Below are 16,080 nucleotides of genomic sequence, written 5' to 3'. Positions count from 1 at the left end.
TAACACACAGCGCCACCGGATTTAATAACGCAATAAAAACGCTATAAAATAATGTGACTAGGCACAGAAAAAGTTTACAGCACAGTACAATAATAAATGCTGACCATGACTTTAGAAGCATAAATTACCTTACACTCAATTTAAACACAAGCTGTCTTTCTGTATGAACCTCTAAGCTGGTTCATACAGAAAATGTAGAAATGCATTAGCCTGATTATGATTAAAAAACACATAATTAAACACGCGTTTGCGATTTAAATCAGAACACGATTTAAATCAATATAAATGTTTATATTGTAACGCATACTGTCCAGCCTCCATTTCTCTATAAAAATTTACTCTGTTGCACACACACACACAATAGAAGGAGGAACCGCTGTCAGAAGGGAAGATATGTTCAAAATATCGCAAATATCGTTCATGTTGCGATATTTTGAAATATAAAAGTCAATTTATTGTCCATAATATCGCTATTCTATTTTTTCGAAGAAATGTTTGTTAAAAGAAAAGTCCGGCACCAGCTGGATTCGATCACACAACCTCCCAGTTGCTAGTCACGCACCTAGACCAGTCGGCTAGAAGACAGCTCGCATGAACAGGCAGGCGAAAAAGCCCTACACAGCCCTGTCGCAGCACACGAATACCGTTATTAAATTCTTTAGATACGCGATTCCATATTATATTCCCTTTTAATCAAATTCTAAAAGTATGCTTGTTGACTCCGGTATCATGTTAGTTAAAGACTTCAAAGCTTAAAATGTTTAGGGAGAAATGGAATACTGGTGTGTATTTTTTTCTTTAAAGTACCAAGACCAGCTACAGTATATACTGTATGTTTATGTTCCAAAATTAATATCGTTTATGGCCTTCACACGCGTTACAGTATGCTCCTATTCTTTTTATGCTCAGCTACTAAGATTTCCCTTCAGTGGTAAAATTCAATATCTACAACGGGCACAGCAAAGACGTTTTTACTGTAAGTCTTTCTACGACAGACCAACGGACCACGAGTGCCCCTGTCGGTCAACCAATCACGTACTGCGGTGCCACGCGTCATCTTGCGTCATACTGAGCGACGTCACCTGCGGTACGTGTCTGTGACGCGCACTTTGAATGGCTGCATCTGTAACTCCGATCCTAGCCTTGTCTGTTTCACTGAGGTCATCAAATCCATCTACAATTTCAGGCAAGATATCAGTTCTGTACTGCGCCAGAATTTCATTAAATATTTTTTCTGTACTTGCCCTGTCGCCAATTAGATTTGTAATTTTGCAGAAAATTTCCTTCTCAGAACTTGTTGCATCCAAATCCTTGCTTCCACTTTCTAACTGTGTCAAATATGCACTGAGCTGAACCCGATGCCTGCTCTCTGAGTCCTAAATGCATTCTGCTACCATCCTGGAAAGAAATCCCTGCAGTTCCATATTTATGACCATATTTAGTGGTCCCATCTGTGGCAAGGGTTAAATTACTTTCTTGCAACACTTTTTCTTTCAGATGTTGCAAAGAAACTTGCCTCGGTTCTAACACAAGATATGTACAAAAACTTTCCCCTGGTAATCTATGTACCTGAATACCTACCAATTTATCAAAAACTAGTCTGACTATCTGAGAAGCTTTTCGTGCACTCACGCCCATGTTTGCTACTAAATCCATATAAGCCTATCTTACAGCATCACTATACTTGCCTTTTTCATACATGCTAATATTGTGACTCACTATCCTGTCTATCTCTGTTTTCAATCCTTCTTATTCTCCCTGCCAGAACTGTACCTCCTCATTCAGGTCCCTCACCCTATGTGCTAAATTTGCTTCAGAATCACATTTCCTTTTATAATACACAACCTTCTGCGATTCCTTTTTTTTGTACATCTAAGCTTTTCCAACTGTTCTTGCAATTCATCAATACTCTTCTCAAGCTGTGCCTTTTCCTTCTCTGACTCACTTTTCTCCTGTTCATTCAAAATGACTACCTGCTCACACTCCACAACTTTCTGCTCAAGTGTCCGAATTTTACTATCCCTGCGTCTAAGCCTTTTATTTACATTCCTAACACTTCCATGTCCTAACTTTTCATTTGCCTTGCTTAATTTATTTGAGAGAGCTTGAATTTCATTTTCAGCCTTATAAAGCATAAGTCCTCTCTTTTTTTTCTTGTCTAACCTAGCTCTTTCATCATCTAGCTTCCTGCATTCTTCCATTAATCTATGCACATTTTTAAACCGTGCTCCTAATTCACTACCTCATGAGTGCACTTTACATCACTTAATTCACTCGTTGCTGATCTTACATCACAAGCAGAGCTAGTGCTAGCTGTTTGCTGTGCATCTTCTGCACCTGACATTTCACTGCTCTCCTTTCTTACTAGGGGTAGAGAAAAGATCTGGTGGTCAAAATCTTCCCTTTCACTTTTTCTTAAGTGGGATTTCTTATTAATGATCCTCTGTACATACAAACTAATCACGCGGTGAAAATATTCTTTTTCCTGTTCATTTCTTAAACCTAGGTCGAAATTATGATTTAAGATATCAAAAAGCACCTGTTTCCTATTTGTTTTTTTGGCTCCAGAAAATTTGTAGATCTCCATCATCGCTCTGTTCATCAAGATTTTAACATCTAGTTTTTGTATTCGTTCAAATCTTAACTCTACATCTATCCCTAATTCCTTGAAGGAATACTGATGTATTGCTTCCCCTTACCACCAGGGTGCACAAGCATTTTCTCTGGATTCATTTTTTTTTCTTTCTCAGGGTCTCTCTCATTCGCTGTGGCTCGGCACCAGAATGGTTAAAGACGGCGACAAGTCAGGCACCCAGAGGGGGGAGGAGGGGGGCACTAAAATGCCAAATAGGATTGGCTTAAGTGACATACACAGTCGTGTAACTGACAGTTTGAGGTAGCCTATCGTGTAGATTTCGCTTTGTTGCTGATTAGGTTAAGCTTTCGAAACTCAGCCCCAAAGTCATGTGACTGATTTTTCACCCTGTTTCATTGGTTAAACGCAATGATCACAAGGACCACCATGGTAAATGGGATGTGTAGTTTTTAATTGTTTGAATTATAACTGTACGTACTGTATTCATATTTGGCCAGGGCTTTAAAGAGAGGGTGCGCCAAAAATTTTCGGTACCGTCATCTCCGCTTTAAAGGTACCCCCGTCGCGGAAGAATTTGACCTCGGAACGTTTGACCAGCGTACTAAAAGTAGGCAGAGTAGAGGAGAGCGAAACATGATTTAAAATCCCCAGTTATCAAGAACATGGCTTGTGGGTGATGAGTCTGTAGTCCAGCTGTAACGGTATGTATGATGTTACACGCTGAGGAGAGGACACACACCAACGCAGCAATAACATGTGAGAACTCCCTAGATAGGTAATATACCCGCGGGCTAACTGCTAGTAGCTCAGTGTCCAGGGTGCAAAGCTGTTCTTTTACATTATGACTAAAGTTACACCATCTGTTATTCACAAACACTGCCAGACCTCCTCCTTTTTTCTCCTCTTTTTACCGCTCTCCTTGATTTTCCGATCTACATGCACCATCTGAAAATCCTCTACTGTAGCATTAGCGGCGGGAACCAGTTCGTTCAACCAAGTCTCTGTGAAGCACATAATGGAGGTCTCACGATATTCCCACTGGCTCCTCGTCAGTGTCACTAGCTCCTCCATCTTGTTGGCAAGTGATCATGCGTTCCTCATTATGATGGAGGGTAAAGAAGGTTTATACCTTCTTTTTTTAGCCCGACACTTTGCTCCGGATCTACAGCCTCTACTCCATTGTATTTGTTCCCTTCTTCAACAGCTCACATGAGAACACTGCCGACTTCTGTAACATGAAGAGCTGGTCTCTAGTGTAAACAAAAGAGCCCGGTTTGCCCGTAGTACACGCCGATTTAAAAAGTTGCTCAGAGACCGTCATAAATCTGAGAAAAAAAACTAAACGATATTCAAAACTAAAACTAATATAAACTACAGGTAGTAAACAACAAAAAGACACACAAATCACAAAGTAACTGGAGCTGCTCAGTGTCAGTGCAGTGTTAATTTAAGTATAATGTAGTTGTGATATTATTCCAGTAGAATCGCATTTTATACAGCAGTTTAATTCCTGACAAAGCCTGTATATCCAAACTGCATATAATCGGAACACCCCCCGCTTAGACGCTTATTACCCATCCCTAAACAACTAATTTGTCACTGTTCTAGCATGTGCATGTATGTAGTTTAAAGTATAATAAAAACAGTGATACAACTTAACTTTTCTTGTCTTGCTTTTCCTCTTTGTACTTGTCATATTGATGTTCATGCTGCATGATAACTAGTGACCAGTTCCCAAAGAGGAGCTCAGGTGTGTGCTGTTGAGAGGTGAATTTTTGGAGTTTCCTGCATTATTTAAATTTGTATTTACAGTAAATATTATTTTTCACCGCTGACTGGCTATATATGAATGTTTGTAAAAATATGTAACGTAAAATGCGAGTCTGCTTTATTTTCAATATGGAATTGCGTATCTAAAGAAATTAATAACAATATAATTATTCATATAGCTCAAATTATTACAGTGGTACACTCTCTTTGTAAACATCTGCATCAATTTGACCCATTCACCAGCGATTATTTGGAAACATTTTGCCTGCTCTTTTCAGCTATGGTTTAAGTTGTTAAGCGTTGTGTTGGAGTAATGGGTTAGGCGTGTGACTTGCATGCTGGAGGTCGGGGGTTTGAATCCAGCTGAGTTTTCTTTTAAGAAATAAACATTTCTTTGAAAAACTAACTGATAAAATGTTATGGACCCTATTAACATTTTTTCATATTTCTAAATATCACAACATGTTTGAAGCTAAGTGATTTATTAATAACAGCAAATAATTTCAAACTGCTTGTATTTTGCTCAGGAACCACAAACAAATAGCAACTTTCCTTCCATTTAGTCAGCAGCCAGGGATATGCATTATTTCCACAGATAAAATAAGTACCGTTTGGAGGTCTTTTGGATCTGAAATCGGAAAGTTGGACTAAATTTAGCCTCCCTACCATTCCTTACAATTATCCCTTTCTGAGGCCACTGGAAAGCCTGGTGGGAAGAATTAACGTTAATGGTGTGATTACGGCTAACTCCTAATGTCTGTGATTTGTTCCCTCCTGTGTGATTGAAACATATTGATCCATTAAACGTCCCACTTAATTTCAGATAAGCTGGCTTCCTATTCCACCAACTATTATTTTGCCACACATTTGGTAAGTAAAGGTTGGAAAAATCAGTATACACTTTTTTTTTATCCGTTAGCCAACCTTTAAACGTACAATTGTTGTTTGTATTATTACAGCCCCACCAGCGAGTATTACTAATGTCATTCATCCGTAAGATGGCTCCTAGATAATCTGACAAGTCGTAGAATGTAGGCATGAGAGGAAATCCCCCCCCCCCCCCCCCCCATATATCTAGGAATTGCTAGGCACACCTAACAGGAGCTTCTATTTGAGTTTTTCCCATCGTCCAGTCGATGCTCTAAGCGTTGTTGCACGATATCCCTGTAGAGGAGGGAGAGCAGGCAGGACATTGATAGCAGTTTTCATTGTCTCAATTCTTTTCCGGAGGAGCTGCTCGTCGACAGTGTGAAGCAAGAATCCTCTGATCTTTGCCCTTGGCCTTGACCGCTGAGTTGGTGGTCAGCAGCACCTGAAAGGGACCCTCCCACTTGGGCTGGATGGTATCTTCTTGATCCAGACCCACTCCCCGGGTATCAAGTCCGGTCCACCTTCAACAGGGGGGCCCCAGGCGTCCAGCACTTGCTCCCTGGCTTGTTGGACTGCTGCCGTCAAAAGCTCCACATACTGCAACAGACAATCAGTTAATAAACTCATATTCCCCTTAGTCAGATCTGGGGACCCAGGCAACCTCATAGGACGCCCTGTCACAATTTCAAACGGGCTTAAACCCACAATTCGATTGGCCCTTGCTCGTATGCTGCACAGGACCGGCTGAAGCGCCTCTACCCATGACAGTCCTTCAGACTGGTAGCTTTTAGACTGGACTGGGGGTGATGGGGGCAATGCAAGTCCCACTTGATTCATCATAACTTTTCAACTTCCTGGCACACTTTCCCAGTAAAATGTGTGCTTTGATCAGCATCTATTTGGCACAGCAACCCCCATCTGGATATAATTTCAATCACTAGGTATTTCTCAGTGACAGAAGCTGTAGCTCTCTTGACAGGGAAGGCCTCAACCCATCAGGAGAAAAGGTCTACCATGACCAAAAGACCAGTCTTTCCTTTACACTCAGGTAGGGTGCTGTAGTCGATTTGCCAATGCAAAAATGGCTCTTCTGGAGCAGGTTGCTTCCGCTGGGGCACCTTCACCTGGTCAGCTGTGGAATTTTACTGACACGATCCACATCTCTCGACCACGTCCCTAGCATATTTAATGAAACCTATCCCTACCCAGTGCTGCATAAAGCACTGGGACATTTGCGTAACTCCCACATGCCCCTGTAGTGGTTTGATGGGTTTACTGAGACAATTATTAATTGTAACAGTAATCACGAGGTTGTTCGTTGTAGCTTTTAGAAAATCAATCGTCAGAACAACTAACAACGCACACACACGGGTTCAATACACGAGATACATTTATTAATATAAATTGTGCACCAAAGATATACTAGTCTGCCTGGATACGAGCGGCAGACCTTACTGTGAGGGTTATCAATATACAAGGTATATAATCTCGAAGAGATGCAAACACAAAGAGATACACAACAGAGAATATATGTCAATATATATCGTTCGGTTACCAAATCGCTAATCAGTGTTATTACCCACTGTTACTCTAAACTCGGAAGTAAATACATTATTCATGAATTAAATTGATAACAACTTGTGTTGAGGTACAGTTGAATTCTCGAGACGCAATGTAGAACATGGGGTTTACTTATCCACTGTGTATGGATTTGGAATCTCCCGGCACGAACACCAAACCAGCTGACAGGCTCTGTTGCAGCCTCCGTTGCAGCGGTTGTCCAATGGGCGTTGTGTCGGCGTCCTCTGGCTACCGGCCAACCAGTCAAGGTGCAGCTCGGAGTAGGACGGGCGGAGGAATCTGACTGCGGCGCGCAGGGCAGTCATTGCTCCGAGGGGATCTACCAGCAGTCCGGCTGGCTAGTAGAAAGTCTCTATGCACAGAGTGTGACCGCGAGTCCTCACAAGTCACTCTTTTGCCTGGGAAGAAGCTGGTTCGTTCCCGGTCCAGCGCTGCTTCTGAATAAGCTATTCAGGTTGTCGACGAGGGTCCAACTGTAGGCTGCCGTTGATCAAGCGGAGCATTCACGTTGGTAGAATTCTGAGTACGTACGGGATCCTCGGCCTCGCGCTTAGAACAAAGTCCAAGTCCCTTTGCAGACAACAGCAGTTGTCACATGATTGTCTCTGAGGATGCGCGGAAATGGCCAAGGAGAGCCCCGATCTGAGCTTGCGCTCCCTTTTTGACCAAGACCCAGATGTGTGCTGATTGGTTGAGAGTTTGGCGGGCATTGGAGACCCACGTGGTATTACCACGCCCTGCCAGTCCCTGATTGGTTGGTCAAGATGAGATATAAGTCACTTACTCTTGGCACTTAGGAATGCAGTCCAGATGTCCATTCGGCACTCCCTAGACTGATAGGCGCCAATGGATGACCATTGATCATGATAGCCAGGCTTAGCTAAGTGCATCCCCGTCTGGGAGCTTGTTCCTTATCAAAAGAAAACATCTTAAATCAGCCTGCATGAATACTTTCTCTGTGGCTGCACCACAGAGATGGAGGGTGAGATGGGGCCTCCTTTAGGACAGCATACCAATGCTTAATTCTGTCTTATTAACAAGCATTGCCGCTACACCCCACAGAATCTATCTGGCAACAAAAGGCATCAGAGACCTAGGACATGCTAGCCTTCCAGTGCTCTGATGTAGCCATAATCCATCAGGTCCTAGCCCGATTCCTTTTTTCGAGCCAGGCCCACTTTTCCTCTTTGGGTGCCTCTGTCTGCATGTGCTGTAATTGTCTGTCTTGTACAGCTGGCCTCACTTTCCTGTTTTTGCTGTTCTTCTTTTAAGGCTGCTTGTTTGGCTGCTGTGTCAGCACGGCCATTGCCTTTAGCCACAGCTGAGTCCTCTTTGTTGTGTCCTTTATATTTAACAACTGCAATCTGTTTTGGGGGGGCCAGTACTTCTAACAATTCTGCTACCAACCCAGTATTTTTAACTGGAGTCCCAGTAGCTGTGAGAAAATCCATGTTTCTCCACAATCTCCCAAAATCATGGCATACCCCAAATGCATACCGTGAATCCGTATAAATTGTAACAGTTTGACCTTTAGCATATTTACAAGCTTCTATGAGCGCTTTCAGTTCTGCATGCTGTGCGGACTTCCCCCCTGCTAAAACGTCTGAGCACACTAGCTGAGTGTCAGAGACCACAGCCCAGCTGTCTCTTTTTCCCCCCTCATGCATAAAGCAAAAACCATCTGTATATAGCACAAGATCAGCATTTTCGAGGGCTTGCTCTGAAATATCAGACATATTATCTCCTACAACCCAATCCTCACATTCATGTTCTAAGAGGAATTGGTCACTTGGATCAGGCATCAGGGAGGCTGGGTTGAGGGAGCCCTCCCTTTCTTCTACCACATTGGAGGCTTCTAGCAACACCTGCCGCTTAGCCCATCGGCTAGTGCTCACCTGGCTCACCCTGCTAAGGGATAGCAACATACAGTCAACTGCTGATCCAGGACTATGCTGTTGACGGCTTGTACGGCTAAACAGACAGCCTGAACAGCCCTCAAGCAAGGGCCCCACCCTTTAGCTACAGTTTCCAATTGTACTGAATAGTATCCCACCAGCCGAAACCTACCTCCATGATCCTGAGTCAGAACAGCCGTCCATTGCGCTCACTTACATACAAGTAGAAAGGCCTCTCCTGTTGTAGAAAACCCAGTGCTGGAGCCTGTAAAAGAGCTTGATTCAAATCAGTAAAGGCTACCTCAGCCTCTGAATTTAATAAAATAGGGTCATCTGAACGCACCCCTCCTTGTAGTAGATCAGTGAGAGCCTGCGCTCTTTCAGCAAAGGAGTCTATCCATGTCCTATTGAAATTACACATGCCCAAGAAGGTCCTCAATTCCTTGACAGTTTTCTGGGGGGGGCATACAGGCATATGGCCTGTGCCCGGTTTTTTGTGAGTTTCCTCTTTCCTTTTACTGATTTTTTTTGTCCTAAATACACTACCGTGTCTAGGCATGTTTGGGCTTTCTCGAGGCTAGCTTTATGCCCTTTATTAGCCAAATGATCCAATATTAATAACAGCTCCTGTTTATGAGTTTCCTCATCAAGAGAGGCCACCCCTATGTCGTCTACATATTGTATAACCAGATTCCAGTGGGGGCAATTCCCGGAGGTGTTGCCTCAATGCCATATGATATACAGTGGGGCTGTTATGGAATCCCTGAGGCAACCTCGTCCAGGTGTATTGCCCCCCATGTACCATGAAGGCAAACCAATCTTGAAAGTCAGGGATTAATGGTACAGACCAGAAACCGTTAGCCATGTCTATGACTGAGAAAACATTGTGTTCTGGCTGCAGCAACTGAAAAAGAGTAGAAGGGTCAGCCACTTAGGGTGTCAATTTCTCAATATATTTATTTGCTTCCTGGTAATTTACAGTGAGCTTGCCTTTTTTACAGGCCATGTGGGACTATTGCGTCTACTGCGGGTCTAATGATGCCCTGTTCCATTAATTTCTGCACTACTGGCCTAATGCCTACTTCATCTTCAGGGCTAATCTGGAGCGGTCTTGTATAGGGTGGCTGCTTACCTGTGAACGTGACTGGGGGCATGACCAAAAGCCCACATTCATCCTTATCTTCTGACCAAATAGCATGCCCATTCACTTCGTCCTTTTGTAAGGACCATATATTGACCTGTACCTGATTGCCCTGTACCAATAATGATATCCCGTGCAATTGACATGGAGAACTGAAACTGTACATCATTTCCCATACAGATGGTGACAGCTCGTGTTTCTTTTAAGCTAACCCTTTGCCCCCCCCACCCCAGTGGCCTCTAAATGCCTTACAGAATATTGCACTTGACATCTGCTGTTCTAGTTGAAACACAATATCTGAGCTCCTGTATCCCACATCAGTACTGGAACATCATTAACTGTACATTGGAGCATCAGTTCCCTTTTTTCCTAAATTCTGTGTTAAGCTCAGAGAGCTTTTTTCTTGGGACAGCGCCTGATCGTATGTCCTGGCTGGTTACAATAGAAGCATATAACGCCACTACCTTCCTGTCCCCATTTTCCCTTAGACGTTACTATTAAGTTGCCCGTTCCATTTGCATGGCTCATACTTTAGCAAACATATTTCTTTCAATTTTATGGGCTTCTCTAGTGAGCATCTCAAATTGCTCCTCATTCTCCTTAAGGTCCGGGCGACTTAACATAATGGTCTTAGCGATATCAGGTTTCAACCCTCCCATGTTAATTTGTTTTATTTACTACTTTCTTGTCTGCCAACCCGGAATATTCGATCCATAAAGTGATAAACCGTTCAGTAAAATCTGATACATCCTCATTCTTTCTGCTGACAGGTTGTCACTTTCTTCCAGTCTGCTTTAGGAGGATATTGATTTTTCAATATTACCTCCCACCCTGTGGCCTCACTGTTAATTCCATATATCTCACGCAACTGCCCAGCCCGTCTCTCCCCCACTCTCTTTAAAATCATTGCTGCCTCCACGGGTTTTATGCCATACATATCTTTTAACTCTTGAAGAGCACTCCAGGTCTGTTGCATTCCTGCTTTAGGGTGGGGGACTTCTTTGGCCCATCAATCAATATCTTCTGGTTTGGCTTTATATTTGGGTATATTCTAATTTTTCTTACCCTCCTTGTCTGTATTACTATCCCTTTCTGGACTTTTTTGTCTACCCTTGGCTCCCTTTGAGTTCAGTTTTGCTTGTGCAGGAAACAGGTTCACCCCTTCTCTGTCCCTTTCATACCATGTATCATCCCAATCAGATCCCTGGTCCCCATACGGCCAGTCGGGATGTTTATCCCAGGGGTTCCCTGCTTGCAATGGTCTCAAATCTGGATATAATTTGGGAGGCTTATTGCCCTCCCCCTCCCTTTTGTTTTTGTCTGCTTTTTTAGTGTCTTTTGTCTCTTCTTCGCTTTGCAGCTTATATCTGTCTTCGGTCAGGGTATCAACCCATTCTGCCATAGCTTTTAGTTTCTCTGTTAAGGACTTCTGTAACTTGTCCCATTCTCTTTATTCACTACTGGTTTGTCTACACCTAAGGTGTTCTCCTAGAATCAGCCAAATTTCGGTTTGTTTGTTTTCCAATATTCATACACCTTTTTACACTCGGGCTCCGTCCAGGTACTGTCGGAGAGGCCTTATTTCTTTTTAAGTTTCTCCTCTTTCAGCTTCTTTTTCTCTGACACCCAGTCAGAAACCTCAGTTAACTTGTCTTTACACCAACTCATTTTCCCGGAACTACGCACTCCCATTTGGCTTTACTGCGTGTTTCCGTCTTCAGACTGGTGGGGTATTATCTGAAACCCCTCTATCTCAATCCGCCTGGCCTTGATACACAAACCACGTCAGGCTTTACTGTGCACCCTTCAGACAGGTGGGGTACAATCAGAAACCTCTCTATTTCAACCCTCCTGGCCCTGATACACAAAGCATGTCGGGCTTTACTGTGCACCCTTCAGACAGGTGGGGTATTATCCGAAACAGCCTGTCCAAGGTCATTCATTATTATACTATTAATAACATCTTCCATATTGCATCAAAATTGGAGCAAGTGTATGAGGCGATGCACAACGTGTTTGCTCTATATCTCTTCAGTGTACAGAATAATTTTGGTAGAGTAAAACAACCTCATCTCAGCATAGTAAACAACAGACACTGGCTTATTTACTTAAGGTGTAACACGTCTTCACTGTCATGGTACGGTTTCAACATACTGTACAGTATGTTCTCCATTACCACTAGAAGAACAATATAAGCTTGAAAAAAAAAACAAATGTCAAAAAGTCCAAAATATGTTTCTGAAATATTTTAGCTGCTTAGTTAAACAGCTCCATAATAATATTACTATCAAGTGGTATTAAATCAGTACAACTTTTATTTTTTACAGTAACAGCAAGTGGTGTTCTTACTACAGTACATATTCTTAGAAAAGGATAAAACGTTATGACTTTTTATGAAGTACAGAATATAAGTATAATAATGTTAGAACAAGCACGTAAAAACCAGAACCCATGTAAGTTACCAAGTTAAAGACTTTGATGCATAAAATATTTATGCATAATTAAAATATTTATGATGAAGGTGGAAGGTTGTGTACTTTTGTCTAACTGATCAATCTTGCTTTTATAAAATGTACCGCCTTTTTAATGTTTAATGATTAACATGCTGTAATACACAGTTTAAAATTATTAAAAGTCTAAAGAGTATACAACTTAAATTCTTAATTGGGAAAAAGATTGTCCCTCAGCAGTGACCGGGATTCAAAACTGGGCATTTTCTGGTGATGGCTCAAATGCTGTACAAGAGATGTTAAGCTTAATTAGCTCCACCTGGCAGTTTTACAAGGTGTTTCCGGATACTGTTATCATATTTCAGTTTGCAAGCGGCATAATGAGGTATCATGCGCCACACCCACCACGTTTTGACTCCCAAGTGTTTTGAATGGCTGGATCTGTACTGGATGTGTCCACTTGGTCAGCTTTTTCAGGTAACATGGCCTCAACTATCATTTCTATGCTGATGAGACACAAATATACAACCATACCAAACCTGACACTGATGTGGCTTTCTCTATTCTATCAAATTGTATCTTGGACATAAAAACCTATGTGACTCAAAATTTCCTTCATATTACCTGTGACAAGACTGAAGTCATGCTTATTGGCACCCCCATCAACTTTGTAAAACCAATGCTGTAAACCTATCTGTAGATGGTTCTGTACTTGAGCTGCAGTCTAAATTGAAAAACTTGGGCATGATATTTGACTCAGGCTTGACATTCGACCCACATGTGCAGCACATTGTCAGAACATCTTTTTCACATACTATACAGGCACCTTTGAAGATCCTATATAAAATTAAGCTTATTGTTATTATGATAAAGATCTTGTCCTTTTGTCCTGTGTTTTCAGGCTCAGAGGCCAGTGCTCTCCCTGAAGCTAGGGAAAGGGCTCCTCTTGAACAGCAGCACAGTGAGGAGAAGTGGGGCTCCAGTCTGATGCAGGAGACAAAGCTCACTGCTGCAGAAGGGAAAGAGAAACTCAGTGAGAAGCACACAGAGAGCAGACAGAGTGTCGAGGATCTGGACTCTGTGCACAGCATGAAGATAGAACCTGAGAGTGAGACACTTGGGTTCTTAATATTTACAGAGAAGATTAATCCTCTGGATACGAAGAATATTGCAGAACATTGTGATGACCTTGACTGCGTCTCTGTACAAGAACTCAAAGAAGAACTGAGTGAGTTTAATCTTACAGAGCAGGACATGGAGCCCCAGTTGATTGACCCCGCAGAGCAGGGGAAGGAGCCCCAGGTGATTCACACTGCTGAGCAGCACACTGAGGGGCATAATGGAGAAAACAAATATCAGTTTCAGCACACAGAGCAAGACCATTCCATGGAGCATTTGCAAAATAAGAGACGCCAGCACAATCAGAGGATGAGAAAGAATCACTCAATGCCTTCCTCAGATGGAGTGGACAAACTACCATTATGGCACAGGGAAGAGCAGCATTTCTGTCAGTCTAGCATTTCAAAAACCTTTTGCACAGGAGAGAAACCTTTCAGCTGCAGTCAGTGTGGGAAGAGTTGTAAAGACTCAAGTGCTTTAAGAGCCCACCAGTGCATTCACACAGGAGAGAGTACATTCAGCTGCAGTGAGTGTAGCAGATGTTTTCGTCAGTCAAGTCACTTAAAAAGACACCAGCGCATTCACACGGGAGATAGACCATTCAGCTGCTGTCACTGTGGGAAAAGTTTTAGAGACTTAAGTGCCTTAAGAGCCCACCAGCGCATTCACACAGGAGAGAGACCATTCAGCTGCAGTGAGTGTGGTAGGAGTTTTAGTCAGTCAAGTCACTTAAAAAGACACCAGCACATTCACACAGGAGAGACACCATTCAGCTGCAGTCAGTGTGGGAAGAGTTTTACAGACTCAAGTGCCTTAATAGCCCACCAGCACATTCACACAGGAGAGAAACCATTCAGCTGCGGTAAGTGTGGGAAGAGTTTTATTAAGTCAAGTAACTTAATAGTCCACCAACGCATTCACACAGGAGAGAGACCGTTCAGCTGTAGTCTGTGTGAGAAGAGTTTTAGTCATTCAAGTACCTTAAGAGCCCACCAGCGCATTCACACAGGAGAGAGACCGTTCAGCTGCAGCCAGTGTGGGAAGGATTTTATTCGGTATAGCCACTTACAAACACACCAGCACATTCACACAGGAGAGAGACCATTTAGCTGCAGTCAGTGTGGGAAGAGTTTTAGTGATTCAAGTACCTTGAGAGCCCACCAACACATTCACACAGGAAAGAGACCATTCAGCTGCAGTCAGTGTGGGAAGAGTTTTATTAAATCCAGTAACTTAAGAGCCCACCAGCGCATTCACACAGGAGAGAAACCATTCAGCTGTAGTCAGTGTGGGAAGAGTTTTAGTGAATCACATGACTTAAAAAAACACCAGCGCATTCACACAGGAGAGAGGCCGTTCAGCTGCAGTCAGTGTGGGAAATGTTTTCGTCTATCAAGTAACTTAAGAGCTCATCAGCGCATTCACACAGGAGAGAGACCATTCAGCTGCAGTCAGTGTGGGAAGAGTTTTAGTCGGATAAGCCACTTACAAACACACCAGCGCATTCACACAGGAGAGAGACCATTTTGTTGCAGTCAGTGTGGGAAGAGCTTTAGTGACTCAAGTGTCTTAAGAGCCCACCAGCGTATTCACACAGGAGAGAGACCGTTCAGCTGCAGTCAGTGTGGGAAGAGTTTTAGTCGGATAAACCACTTACAAACACACCAGCGCATTCACATAGGAGAGAGACCATTTTGTTGCAGTCAGCCTGGGAAAGAGTTTTAGTGACTGAATCACCTTAAGACATCACCAGCACATAAGATAAGATCACTTTATTGGCCATATACAGTTTCTTATATCAGGAATTTGTCTCTCACAACATGCTCACCATGAGGCCCACAACTAGGGAGACGCTGGGGGTTAGACCGCAGGACCATCCTTTGTCCAGCACCCCTGGAGCACTTGAGGTTAAGGGTCCAACAGAGTAGGATTTCTCTACCATCCATGGGATTTGAACCGGGAACCTTCCACCCACAGGCATAGATCCTTAGCCACAGAGCCACTGCACCTTTCCTAATCACACCAGAGAGAGACTTTTCAGCTGCAGTCAGTGTGGAAAGGGTTTTAGTGACTCAAATACCTTAAGAGTCCACCAGCATATTCACACTAGAGAGAGACCTTTAAGCTGCAGTCAGCATGCGAAGTGTTTTAGTGACTCATGTCCCTTAATGGCCCCCCAGCGCACTCACACAGGAGACCTTTAGAGTCCACCAGTGCAGTCACACAGGAGAGAGTCCATTCAGCTACAGTGTGGGAAGAGTTTCATCCAGTCAGGTGACTTAAAAATACACCAGTCTAGTTACCAGTTTTTGATTTAATCATCGTCTTAGTCAGGTTAACTGAAATGTGTATTAGTTGAAGTAGGTAGCTGCGTCAGCATGTAACATCCATAAAAGGTTCCACATCTGAAACATTGTGTTTTCTTTCTTCTCTTTTCACCATGGAATAAACCTTTACTTTTTCCTAAAATGTCTATTAGTCATAGTCACTTTATAGTCACCCACTTTTGATTTAGTCTAGTCTACTACATTTTAACTATAATTACTCTAACTTATGGTTGATTAGAAAAAAATTAGTTCTAGTAATGCCGTTTACTTTATGCGTATAATAAAATGTATACAGTTTTTAGTTTTATTCAATTTTAAAAGTAATGTTAAG

At 42.7% G+C, this 16,080-nt stretch overlaps 1 pseudogene; it reads left to right on the top strand.

The window, feature by feature from the left end:
• Positions 1–11,724: 11,724 nt before the first annotated feature.
• LOC148824503 (uncharacterized) lies at positions 11,725–15,492 on the top strand (annotated as a pseudogene).
• The last annotated feature ends 588 nt before the right edge of the window (positions 15,493–16,080 follow it).

The sequence above is a fragment of the Atractosteus spatula genome, chromosome 10 (genome assembly GCF_055471065.1).
Source record: "Atractosteus spatula isolate fAtrSpa1 chromosome 10, fAtrSpa1.hap1, whole genome shotgun sequence".
NCBI lineage: Eukaryota > Metazoa > Chordata > Actinopteri > Semionotiformes > Lepisosteidae > Atractosteus > Atractosteus spatula.
Note: the sequence above shows the minus strand (reverse complement) of the source record. Positions and strands in the feature narration are given on the sequence as shown.